Genomic DNA, 12,525 nt, shown 5'->3' with positions numbered 1-12,525 from the left:
GGAAATCCCCTACGCAATAATACGCGAGAAATCGTGAATTAGTGGAGTGGTCCAGCTCAGTTAGAGGAGAGAACGTGAGAGAGAAAAGGAGTGGCCGATGATTTCTCGCCCAATTAGAGTCGACCGGGCTATAAACTTCTTCGCGGATAAGATAGGACCCATGGTTTCTGTGTTCTTCGTCTGTAGTCCCAGAGGGACTTGGTTGGTAATGTCCTGGTGCCTCAGCCCGGAAGCCTTCCAGGTCGCATATAGACCGAGAATCCCCTAACAGAGACAAAAAAGGACTAAACTGAAAGAGAAAGAGAATGAGAGTACCAATAAGATATCCAATGAGAGAGTGAGAAGGAAAATTGGTGGAAAGGGTTCAAGATAGAAAGAGAGAGAGTGTACCTGAGCATTGGGACGGAGCTAATTGGCTCGTCTACTGCCCATTGAAATCGCCGTCCTGGTATCAGTTTCGATCCATGGGGGACACATATACGGTGCCAACGTTTCAGGACGATCAATTAAACGGAAATGGCCAAGAGATATCCACGAGGAACAGACGTTCTCGCACGTTTCCACACTCCTCTTTCTTTCTTTCTTTCTTTCTTTCTCATTCTGGGATTAATCCGTGCAACGTGTAAGCACGAATGGTAGAATAAAAATCCCACTACTACTACTACTACTACTACTACTACTACTACTACTACTACTACTACTGCTCAACGTCATCGTTCATTGGACCCTGAACGATACGACCAACATTTTTCCCTTCGAATTCCCAAATCCTAAATGAAATCACGGTACGATTATTATCTATATGATCGAACGAATGGAAGAAAACTTTTTGTCCAAACGTTTTTGCGATTATTTTTAAAAATAATATTGTTTTTTTTTTTTTTTTTTTTTTTTAATAAACAAAAAACACGAGGATTCGACCAAATTTCTATTTAAAAAAATTTGTATTTGTTTCTGATATTTTCTTTGGAATAATTTCCTTTTTTTTATTTTTTATATATCGTTTTTTATTTCTATGCAAAAATGTATGTAATGATGCTTTTAAGAAATAATTCTGTATATTTGTTGGTATTGGTGTTAAAGTTGGTGATACGTAATTAATTATTAAAAGGATCGAATAACGCAATTAACTATATTGGTGCGTTATGATTCTTATGAATCATTTGTAATGAGAAAACTCGACATAACAATAACAACAACAACAACAACAACTTTGCGTCTGTTTAACGTACAAGTGATTTATTCGTACTGAACAGTAACACGAGTTGTTGTTTTGTAGAATTACATTACTAGCAAAAAATAATTCTTTTGCTTAATTGTTAGTGGAAATTATACATTTGTTTGTTTGTAGATAAAAGACGTAATAAGCAATCGATTTGAATAAAGAAACGTACAATTCAATGTAGTACGATCTCGAGTTAATAAAACTCTGACGTATTATTAATTGATAAATAAATAGTCGTAATGGTTCTTTGTTTTTGTTTTTTTTCTTTTCAAGAGTAAAAGAGTAGAAGCCTTAGTTAGATCCCTCTTTAATCTTTCTTGTCTGCGACCTAAATTATAGTCATCGTTATTGAACTAGCACGAATAATACTCGTCACGGTTAAACGTGTATGCATAAATATATTAATATCTTGCTTTTGTTAATTTCACGCTTTTTTTTTTTTAAATATTTTTTTTCTTAAATATAACAAAAAAGACAGAAAAAAACAAACAAAACAACAGTTTTATATTTTAAAAACACAACAACGAAATAATCATCATATGGATCGTTGAATTGTTGTTGGTTTACGATATAATAATAAATAAAAAAAAAACAATAGATTGAAACAATCAGTTCTTAATTGAACAAGACAGGTGAGAATTGGTAACACAAATATCACATAAATCGACGTTAGCTGACACAAAAGTAGACGTCAATCGATGCTTTTTAACTTCTGTGTCTTCCGTCGCACGACTAAGGGGAACTACAAAAAGTCAAAGAAAAAGAAAAAGAAGAAGAAGAAGAAGATGAAAAAGACAATTTTGCAAAATACGAGTAGAAATTGGTCGTAGTATTTAATCTAAAGGATGATAATTATTCCAATGTATCTTCTCTCTCTCTCTCTCTGTCTTTCTAAACTGCATGGAATGCATTTAATTGCCTATTTTCACAAGGGAGCAATCGAGATATAAATTAGCGAGGAAGTCGTATTATCGGACCGGCACAATTTATTTTCACGTAATCAGATCCTTGTCTACTCGTTGGAAGGATGAGGAAGAGAAGGAGAAGGAGGAGGAGGAGGAGGAGGAGAAGTATGCATCCAGGACATAATACACACATCTCCTCTATCTCACTTTTTCTTTTTTCTCTCTCTCTCTCTGTCCCCACCCCTTTCTTCGCTCGAATGCTCCCCTCTCTTCATTGGCGAAGGGGGCAACTGTGGTAACATCGGCTGCAGCTTTACAACCACTAACAAAACCACCACACCACTACCATCATCACACCAGCAGCAGACCAGCAGTGTACCTTGGGTGCTCGCGTGTGCATTACCAGAGAGGGCGTAGGTACGTGTACGAGGAATCGTACGTGCGTGTCTCTTTTCTCTTTCTTTTAGTAAAGGCGTGCGTGCAGGCGCGCGTGTGCACGTGTTGGCCCGAGCAAGCGAAGTAATGGCGCAGAAGCCAACTCCTACTACAACTCTCCGGGGCTCTGAAATGAGCCGACTAGGATGGTGTCGACGTGATGTACAGCGACAGGGTCGATAGCGTTACAAGAGCTACTAACCCTTCTCCCTTTGCCCCACCTTTCCTTCTTCTTCTTCTTCTTCTTCTTCTTCTGCTTCTTCACTACCGTCACCACCACCACCACTACTACTACTATTTGAACTAAACCCAAACACTGTCCTTTTCCAATGGCTTATTCTCACATTCTCCTCTTTCTTTCTCAAAGATTCAAAGTGTCCCAACGCATCAGCGTGTAAAGCACGCTCTTCTGGTCAGACCAGACTCTCTCTTTCTCTCTCTTTCTCTTCCACACACATACATACATATGTCTATATCTATATATATATTCTCGTAGAAGACATTCTGATAAGTATTAAAAGAGTGAAGGTAAGAGAATGAAAAAGAAAGAATGCGTAAACGCGCGTAAACGTACACGCGAGAAAATTCCCTTCTTTTTTTTTCAACTTCTTCTTCTTCTTCTTCTTCTTGTGTTGTGTTGTGTTGTTGTAGATCCTCCTCCAGCATGAGGAGTACGAAACGACTATCGGAGCCACCACTAACTTATTATCGGAAACCGCCATTAGCATGTTTATAGAATCCCAAGTACGACCGTACCAGATTTGCATTGGTCAGAATTTTGTTGTTCAACTTGCAACCATAGAAAACCTACATCTCTTTATTTCTTACCTTGATTTCGTATTTGCGATCAATTAGCACGTTTTCTTCGTGTTATATCAAACGACCATTCCGACCTCCTACGGGATACGCGCCTAATCTCTTGGAATTCTTCTCAGTTATCGTTCGAATTCTAGTGGATTAGTCATTTAAATATGATTTACTTTATATTGAATTGTTCAGAAAGTAATTGAGTTTTTTTTTTGTAAAAATGAAGACAATTTTTGTTTCGAGATTAAACCTAGATCTTTCATGTTAGCATAAATAGTTGAATTTGAACAATTTAACTTCTCACTGAATCTTACGTGTTGTTATTAGTCGGTTTGCATTAACTAATGCCAAAATTGTGTCAGGAAAATACGAAACTTACTTCCCGAACAATCCAATAGTTATAAAAAAAAAAAAAAAAAAAAGAAACTACCTATATATACAAATTACGATTTATTACAATTTCTTGATTAGCCAGGAAATTGTTGCAATTGTTTCTTTTTTCTTCTTCTTCTTCTTCTTCTTCTTTTTTCTGTACCAGTTTGATAGAGAAATTGTGAAGAAAATAATCTTTATTATATATCGACATCGCATCGTGTTATGTTGGTTGGTTGTAGCAGCACCAGCAGTCAGTGACACATTGATCAATAACCTCGGACAAATCGTAACGATGATCTTGAAGGATATATAAATCAAGTGATCAACCTGGGACGATCTTACCAGCAACACTTTTCACGACAACCATGTGATTAACTGCTAAGCGAAATTATCAACGATCTTTCTACCGGGAAACGTTATACGTACGTTCAATCGGTCTTTTGATATCTACAACGAATTAGAATTTCTGATGTCAACGGAATTAGCTCGTCTTATACGAGATACATCTCTCTCTCTCTCTTTCTCTCTTTCTCTTTCGTTGTATTAGTTTGTCTCTTTTTTTTTCCTTTTTTTTTTATCTCGACATTTATGTTTGATCTTTCGATTCTAATACTCAACTTTATTGACCATGATTTATTATGATCATCATTGATACACAACACTAGTATTCCTGTTCATTTGTGTGTGTGTGTGTGTGTGTGTGAGTATGTTGATTTTTTATTTTGTTTTTTTTTTGTCTTAATTTTATTTCTTTTTATTTTTTTTTATTTTTATCATAACATCGACACAACGTGGTGAAACGTTTAAACCACTTTCTTGCAAGAGTGTATACGTATAAATACATGTGAATCCGTAAGTACTCACTCATACATTTATAAACCTAAAGAACGATCTTGATCTTTCCTTTTTAATACGTTCCACGCACCTCTTTTTACGACACTCGTAAAACTATGGCCGGTTAGTCCTGAAACTGTGGATAATTTTCTACGTGGAAAGGACGAATGAAGATGGTCAGATTTTTATGACTTTAATTTAAGATCTGTCTATGATTTCAAATATGATAGAAGATAAAAATATATATATATATAATTGAAAGAGAATATTTCGATAGGATCGAATACCGTATTCATTTGTTCAATTAGTTTTTATTTATTTATTTATATTTTTATTAATATAATAAACTGACTGTGTTCGTTTTATAATTTCAAGGTTTATATTAACCCTTTAATAATATAAATTAAATATAATATAATATAATTAGAGGTGCTCATAATCAGTCCGATACGCACGTATTTAAGTCAATGATTTACCTTACACCGCCATCTGTTAGAATATTATCGAATTAACAGAGATAATCATAATTCTTAGTTAATAAACAAATAATATTGCGATTATAAATTGAGATATAAACTATCCTATCTTTCAAGTTGAATGAAATTGCACACAGTGTGCAAAATTTGATTAAAATCGGTTCAGTAATTTAGGAGTTCATTGCGGACAAACAACGTGACGCGTAATTTATATATATATATTAAGATATACATTAATAAATTTTGTATTTAATATAAATTAATTAATTAATTATTTTCGATCAATGAAATAATTTTGATTAAGTTGGCAAGTAAATGATTGTGGATTTTGTCGATAGGTGGTCTTTTAAAAACAGCAATGATTTAATTACCAATCCAATAATTTCAAATATTCATTTAAATAATTATTAAATAATTATTGATCAAAAGGGAAACAACAACAACAACAACAAAAAAAAAAAAAGATCAAAAGAATTGAATCGGTAAGAGGTGACATAAATCGTTCAACACGATTTCACGTTCGAATGAATTCGAATAAAGGTGTTAATGGATTTATATACCTTCGGTGATGGTATTCGTTTTTGTGTCCATGCCGAGAACCCTTTGAACAACTTTTTCAAGTTTCTGAAATAATGAATGAATCGAACGTGGCATCGATTATCATTCATTCCCCCCTCCCTCCCTTTCATCCCCCTTCTCTTTTTTTATTTTCCATTCCAACTAGTAGAAGTCGAACCTTTACGATCTAACCCGATCTAATTCGTGAGACTAGTTTCTTCTTTTTAATTCCGAGAAATAACCATGAGCTTGTAACCATTTTATTCCTTTTTTTTTTTTTTTTATCTTTACCTAACTTTTCACTTGTTCTTCTTTTTTCTTAGAATTATAGTTTTTAAATTAAATTTGACCAAAATAACGAAACAATTGCAATATAAAATAACAATACAATAAATTCACGAATTTTTGATTTAACTTAATAATAATCATTCATATATTATATAATAAATTAATATATATTAGTTAAGTAATTAATAATTATTTTTAATAATAATTTGTATAATAATTATATAATAATAATAATAATAATATAATATAATAATAAATAAACTAATATCGTAACTCTAATCATAGTTATCAATAAAACAAATAATAATAAATTATAATGATTCCAATCATCATCAAAAATTATAGAAACTTTTTTAAATATAAAAAAAAAAAAAAAATCATTGAAAAGTTTCATGATCATCATGAATGAATATGAAAACATGACGATAAGTATTTAGCAAAATTATTTTGATGTTTTGGTAATAGTAGTCTTTTAAAAAAAGCCATTTAAATCGAAGTTGCCTATGGGGGGTAGTATGGGGAGTATGGGGGTTAGTTAGATCCCCCATCGACATTTTCAAAATCACGTCACGATCATGATCGCGGTAATCCATCGAGCGTACATATGACGGCAATCAATCAGCCTCTTCGGGGTTTGTTCGGTTCAGGTTGAGGTTGAGGTTGAGGTTGAGATCGGATCGTTGCGTCGGATCTAACATTTCGTGCCGCGTGAAGGATCGCTACGATTTGCATCCCTCGTGAGCCGAATAAATATATCTATGTATGTATGTATATACATGTATGTATCCATATGTGTAATCATATGTGTGGTAAGGAACGGATACGCGTTCCAATTCGTTTGCCAACTTATCCAATAAAACTGAAATTATTTCTATCGCAAAATGTTTCAAGCAATAATTGCTGTTACATGTTAAATAATTTTTTGTTATTCGATATGCAAGTGCATGTGCATACAAATATATATATATATACTAAACACATATATAATATAAATTAGTAGACAAAAATTTTGAAATATCTCGTGATGGTTTTATTCGGAAATTGATTATCAAAATTTCGTAATTAGTGTATACAAATACATATATATACTAAACACGTATATAATATAAATATTATTATATATATATTATAATATTATATAATAATTAATTAAAATAATATATTACATAGATTTTAATTAAATTAATATTTGTAGTTTGCAATAATCAAAATTCGGAAATAATATTGTCATTCGATATGCACTTGCATGTGCATACAAAATACGTATATAATATCAATTATTATAAAAGTAATTCCGAAGTATCTTTCAATGATATTATCCATAAATTTATGTTATTGATATCAAATATTTTAATTAAATTAATATTTGGTTTGCATTAAGTAAAGATTCAGAAAATAAATCTTTAAGAATCTCGATTATTGATGATAATCGCGTGAGTTAAATCACATATATGAGGTTGACAACAACAACAACAACAACAACAAACAAAAAGAAACAAATTGGCAAGAGAAGTAAGAAAAGTAATAAAGAAAATAATAATAAAAATAAAGAAGAAAGGTGTAAAACCGTTCCTTAGATTCCATCGATCTCTCTTTCTCTCTCTCTCTCTCTCTCTCCTCTCTCTCGGAGGATCAATCACATCACGCGATCGCTGTCAAAAGATGCCGATGTCGAGTTTGAACCAGCCGGAAGAATCTTTGACAACCGTTAATCGACCGGGACGATTTAACGAAGGCGCGAGAAATCGTCTACCTTGAGTAAAAAGAACAAAAAAAAAAATAATGTAAGAGAGAAAGAGAGAAAGAGAGAAAGATGAGTGCTTTTGAAACGCGAACGATCGGAAAAAGACCTAATTATACGAGGCCACGATCCAACGAGAGAGAGAGAGAGAGAGAGAGAGAGATGGCTATTAGTCCTTCAACCGAGGGTACGTGTCGATCGATTTATAAATTTCGTCGAGTCACCACACTCGAATCTAATATCTCGTTATCGAGAATAAGTTAGGTGCGACAACGGTAGCATTATTAAAATTCTTATTTAACATTGAATCGATGATCTCAATTTCTATGATCGATCATAGATCTAACATTACTATCAATGATTATACATTCAAGTAATATTAACAAAATTACATCTTGTATTCTATATTCATATGTTCGTTGCTAAACTTTAACACGAATCTCTTACTATGAAGATGAAGAAGAAGAAGAAGAAGAAGAAGAAGAAGATTAGATAAAATATATTAACTGATTGAAAGAACTTGGAAGATCGGTTTCTCAAGATTAATTTTAGCAAAAGAAAATAACAGAAGAAAAAGAGAACAATAGGATGAAGAAACTAAAAAAATAATAAAATAAAAATTATGAAGCGCGAGTAGCCAAACGGAAGATGAATATTCCAAGAGAACGGTATTGGTGTAGTAGTAGTAGCCAATGTCGAAGGTTCGATCTGGTTTCCTTTCTATCTCTCTCTCTCTCTCTCTCTTTTCTCTCTTTTTAGTCTTCCTTTTGGAATGAGAAGACTTGTGGAGTCACCGCGGAGCCATTATCCCAGCAGCAAGTGGGTTTATTAGGAACGCAGCGGGGGTGGCCTCCGGGTAAGATCGACACCACCAGCAACAACAACAACAACAACACAACGTTCGAGAATCGGTCAAGCTCGTTACGGAACTTTTTCGTCCTTTTTTCTATCCATCTCGAATATCTGAGACCATTCCACCCATCCTACCCTCCACCCACCCCCTCCCTCTCTTCCCCATTATTACGAACAATTATTAATGGCCGACGGGCTTTCGCCTCGGCTCGTCAGCTCATCGAAAACGATCGGAGACCCTTGAAGTGAGAAGAGATGTTTTGGGTGCTACTGAACGCCTTGCCCAATTTGTTACCTTAACTTGTATAATTCTACTATACGCAAAATGCAGTCTTATTACGAATATTTATTTCAATTTGAGATTATATTGGTACTTTGCAATTTTTTGTTTGATACCTAAAATTGTTTAATCATTTATTTATTTTTTATTTTTTGTTTTTTTTTTTTTTCTAGGTGGTGACGTCTCAGTAAACCCATCTTATCCTTTGGTTTATCTTGGCTACCGTGTAAGAAACAAGCAGGATCACAATTGACGTGTAATGAAACCACTTTTGATTGGACCGAGATAGAAATTGATGATAGGGTAAATCAAAAGGGATGATCAGGAAAAGTTGTTATTGTTCGTCGAATGAGACGGTATAAGAAGATGAAAAAGGTGTAAACGGGGTGTAACAACGAGCAACTTACATGAGCGTAGATCGAGTTATATACCTTGACAAGTTATCCAACGAGTGAAAGAGAGAGAGAGAGAGAGAGAGAGAGAGAGAGAGAGTATCGCGCTTGTAAAAGAACCTGGGGAGGATATTAGAGGATCGATAGGATTAACGTCGGTCGGGACAAGGATATAATAGGTAGCACACCGAGAGAAAGAAGAGGTGGATTATTTCGAGGTGGAGTCATGCGAAGCGCGGCACTTGGCCGCGTCAAATATCAAAGAGGAATAATAAGAAAAAGATGATAGAATCACGCTCCCGCGTGCGTGTAAAGTTTCCTGCCGACTTGCTTGCTTGCTTGCTTGCTTGCCTGCTTGCTTGCTTGCCTGCTTGCCTGCCGGCCAAGAGAACTTTCTCAAAGAACACGCGGGGGCCTAAGTCGTCGAGACGATCATCGAAACGAGTTCGCGCATCTTCACGATCGTTTGACGAAACTACGAGAAAGAAGTAGTAGTATTCGTTGTTTCTTTTTTCTTGACGTCGTGCCGACGATCTGTCAGGAGCTACCGGTCAGCCTGGACTTTAAACTTTTGTGTTCCTCGAGCCGGAATCCCGAGTATGGACTTATCGACACGCCGCTGCATGTCGACACGACGTTTCGAGTCTAAGGAGGAAACGGTAGCGCGAGCTGCGAGTTCCGCAGAAAAGGATGAGAATGAGAGAGAGTGATAGTCGAAGGCAAGGGTTTATACGAAAGGAACCCTGTGTGAGCAGCCGGTCTTCAAGCCTGGTTGCTTCATCGTTCAACCTGGACCGGTGAGCGGTACGCGTGAAAGAGAGAAAGAGTCACGAGGGGGAATAGGAGAAGTGCCGGCTCGAGGGACTTAAGACGAAGGAGGAGGAGAAAGAGGAGGAGGAGGAGGAGGAAGGCATTGTTCGTTGCGTTGGCCCCAGTGGAGAACCCTCCCGCTGCGCAAGTTATTTGCCACGATCCTCCTTCATGATTTTTACTCTAATTTGTAACGACAGGGGTTGGAGCACGCGAGCTGCATTCCATTTCTCTCCTTCTCCTCCTCCTCCTTCTCCTCTTCCTCCTTCGAGTTCGAGCTCGCTTCGAAGAGCATCATCTCTCGTTCAACTTCTTCTTCTTCTTCTTCGTCTTCTTTCTTTCTTGGGCCGCTAGCACTGCTGACGATCCTGCTGCTGCTGTTGCTGCTGCTACTGCTGGTGGTGGTGGTGTTCGTTCGAAGGAGGTAGGTGAGAGGGAAAGGACGTACAATGGGCTGCTCCCTATGATTTCGGTAGCGGTGTTTTTTGTCAGCGGCAACGAGAGGGCCGCGCTATGGTTAGCCTTGATCGATGGCTGAACTTAGCTGAGTAAGCCTCCGTTTAATTAATTCTTTAATTACTTTCCCCACGAGGGCCTGTTGCGCGTCAGCGGCACCAACCAACTTCCTTTCCACCTTCTCCTTCTCCTCCTCCTCCACTATCCAACCTGAAGCAAGCGAATAAGAGAGAGAGAGAGAGAGATGAACAGACAGTGATTCCAAGATCTCTGATACGGATGTACCCAACGATACGGCGACGGTAGTAGCCCTAAAGGGATTTTAGGTACGTTCTCCTTACCGCGTTCATGATACCAATGTTATAACTCCTCTCAAAATCATTTCAACCTTAACTCTTCTTTTTCTCTCTTACCTGACCTCTTTCTCTTTCTCTCTCTCTCTCTCTCTCTTTCAACTTCTTATTCGTTGGTCGTGCAAGTCACCTCTGTTATAAAAGTTTCTCCAACCTTTTCTTTTCTTTTTCATATATTCCTTCCCACCAAATTCTTCTTTTAGATCCCCTAAAAAGTATCGGAATGAAGATGAAGTTTTTATCTTAGGTAAACATTAACAAATAAATTCAAGCATCAAATAATAGGATCGAAATGATCTAAGGGAGTTTATTCAAAAAAACAAAACAAAAAATTAGAGGGGAAAAAAGGTTCTTTGACGTTGGCATGTACGATTATTATTTGGAACATGATACGATAGCTGGCAGAGCATCACGACATCCGTAACATTCGTTATGCACGGTACGTTCGTTCATCCGTCAAGGTGGTCAGCAAGCAAGCAAGAAAGCAAGGAGTAACGCAACAAGAGGAAGATGAAAGAAGGGATGAACTTAAGAGGGGTTTCTCAAGTGCGAGAGCAAAGAAAGGGGGCATGGGGCATGGTGCGTGGGGCGTAAGACAACGTCGTAAAATTCAGCAAGGTAGTCGATCATTGTTCTTTCAAACTCAGGCCATTGCACCTAAACTACACCTTTTTATCCCCCAAAAAATGTTCCGCTACCCTTTAAAAGCTTCGTGTTACCGTTGCTTATTTGCTTAACAAGATGCGTTCGATGAGCAACGAACGACTAAGTTGCTCGCTCGCTCGCTTGCTTGCTTGCTTGCTTGCTTGCTTCGTCGATCACGAAATGTCTACATGTGCATTTTTATAAAACGACGATCTCATGTGAGACACACACGTATGAGAAGGTATGACGAGGTTGGCACCTATGTGCTCTAAAGTATACTTTGCCATATACTCTCAACCTGGATCTTCTTCTTATTTTTTCTTTTCTTTTCCCCACCCGGTGTCTTGTCTTTCCCAAAATTATCTCAGATTTATCATATCACGTGTTATTGTTTACCAGTAAAGAAAACATGGTTAAGTATTAAATTGCTAAATATAATATAAAATGTTAACTTTGTTAGATTGAAATAATTTTGTGACAAAATCCGAAAAAAAACGAACGAGATTTAAATGATTGATCAATGCAGTTGCAATTGCAGATGCAGATGTTGTGAACATGTGTTGTGTACAACAACAACAACGAACGAGTTCAAGTTATGCGAGTATTATTATGAAATTTATTATTTAAAATTAAATTACACGATTATTAGAAATATATTTTTGTGCTTATATTTCTATCACAAGTTGTCTTATCACAGATAAGAAAACAAGTGTGTGTGTGTGTGAGAGAGAGAGAGTTAAAGGTACTCATGAAGTAAAAATAAATATAAAAAAAAAAAAAATAAAAATAAAATTATTAAAGAGAGAAAAACCATGGAGAAGAGTTTTTCGTTCGTCCCACGCAGGATATCGAAAGAGAGGATATCAAGGAGGACATCCATTAGCGATCAACCGGTAAAAGGGTTCGTACTAATATCCGAGCTGTGTAAGGGCGTCCCCAAAAATTCAGCTCGCTCGCAACACTCGTCCCGAGAAGAAGATAAAATGAAAAGAAAAAGAAAACGAAAAAGAACAAAAAAAAAAAAAAAAGAAAAAGTTTAAGTAGGTAGAAAGAGAAGAGAACGAATGATGATGAGGAGGAGAAGGAGGAGGAG

Source organism: Polistes dominula, unplaced genomic scaffold (assembly GCF_049000335.1).
Source record: "Polistes dominula isolate Pdom_NZ unplaced genomic scaffold, Pdom_raw_medaka contig_73, whole genome shotgun sequence".
Taxonomy (NCBI): Eukaryota; Metazoa; Arthropoda; class Insecta; order Hymenoptera; family Vespidae; genus Polistes; species Polistes dominula.
This window is presented reverse-complemented; position numbering follows the sequence as displayed.